The sequence below is a fragment of the Bombyx mandarina genome, chromosome 12 (genome assembly GCF_030267445.1).
Source record: "Bombyx mandarina strain Sakado chromosome 12, ASM3026744v2".
NCBI classification, from domain to species: Eukaryota; Metazoa; Arthropoda; class Insecta; order Lepidoptera; family Bombycidae; genus Bombyx; species Bombyx mandarina.
The window spans coordinates 2,751,543-2,752,928 of NC_143219.1; the positions used below are offsets into that span (position 1 = coordinate 2,751,543).

The 1,386-nt window shown below is 38.3% G+C and overlaps 1 non-coding gene across 1 annotated transcript; it reads left to right on the top strand.

The window, feature by feature from the left end:
- The first annotated feature begins 577 nt into the window (after positions 1–577).
- LOC114243558 (5S ribosomal RNA) lies at positions 578–696 on the top strand. The gene has a single exon (XR_003624698.2). It is a non-coding gene; the product is annotated as a 5S ribosomal RNA (ribosomal RNA).
- Positions 697–1,386: the final 690 nt, after the last annotated feature.

Below are 1,386 nucleotides of genomic sequence, written 5' to 3' on the forward strand. Positions count from 1 at the left end.
ACCAACCGATACCGGCTTTCGAAATGGTACATTATAGGACGTAGTGGAGAAATTTCGGTACGAAATGAGGTGAGAATATTGTTAACGATGGAATATAGAGAAATGTAGTAGCAATATTGAAGACTGGGTATTGCACAGTCGCCTTTACGGCCAAATATAATTACCATTAAGAACCACAACTTCTCTGCAAAAATAGGGAATAAAAGAATGCGCAACCAAAATTCGAGTGCAATATACTCCCAACATAATTGAAACATTTCAAACTAATCTATCCATTTTCTTGAATGATAAATCCCACATCAACGTCTGTCCCTTTTCAGTTTCGCTTTTTCATTTCATCGAAACTTAAAACTTAATTCTTGCGCAATTTAGGCGCGATAGAATTGAAACATTTGAACGTATTCTATGTGCTGAAACTGAAATATAGAACCACTGAAAACGAAGTCAAGCAACATCGGGCGTGGTCAGTACTTGGATGGGTGACGGCCTGGAAACCACGTAATGTTGCCTTTTTCCTTTGTTTTTTTTTTATAACTCGTGAAGACATGTGCTGGTCGTGTAATACGAAAAACTTATCGCCAACGTCCATACCATGTTGAATACACCGGTTCTCGTCCGATCACCGAAGTCAAGCAACATCGGGCGTGGTCAGTACTTGGATGGGTGACCGCCTGGGAACACCACGTGATGTTGGCTTTTGTCCTTTGTTTTTTTGTTATTCGTCACGATACGCTATCTTTCTCGTACAATACAAACTTTTCATCGTTCACGTCCACACCATGTTGAATACACCGGTTCTCGTCCGATCACCGAAGTCAAGCAACATCGGGCGTAGTAGTAAGATCCATGATGTGTGTATTATGGGCTAAGTTCTCGACTGTCCCTACGTACAGTATCGAAACTGAAAATTTGCGATTTTTTTTTATGACACTAAGATATTTCTTTTTATGTATGTTTTCACACAAAAAAGAGAAAAAGCTATAAAATACATATTAAACCATGTTTTTAATGAGTATAATATCGATACTTAACAAATCAATCAGCGTAAAAAATCGAATGTTTAATTTCGGTACTATACGCGGATACAAGAAGCGTGCGTGCAGGACGAAACTACCGCTTTCGTTGCTATACGCGGGGCCCCGCGCGCCCGTGCGTTCCGACGCAATTCTGAAGTAATGTGGTTCTAACGGAAAACTGATAAGTATATTAACAGATTTATTAATTCCGAGTGCATGATGTTTATTTTTTCCTTGTTTTTTAATCTGATTTCCTTAACAATATTCTGTGATTAATTAAGTTTACCTCAAAAACAATGTATTTTAAAGTAAATGTCACTCACCCGAAGTATACTATCGAAAGTCCCAAATTCGATTTTGTACGTCGATT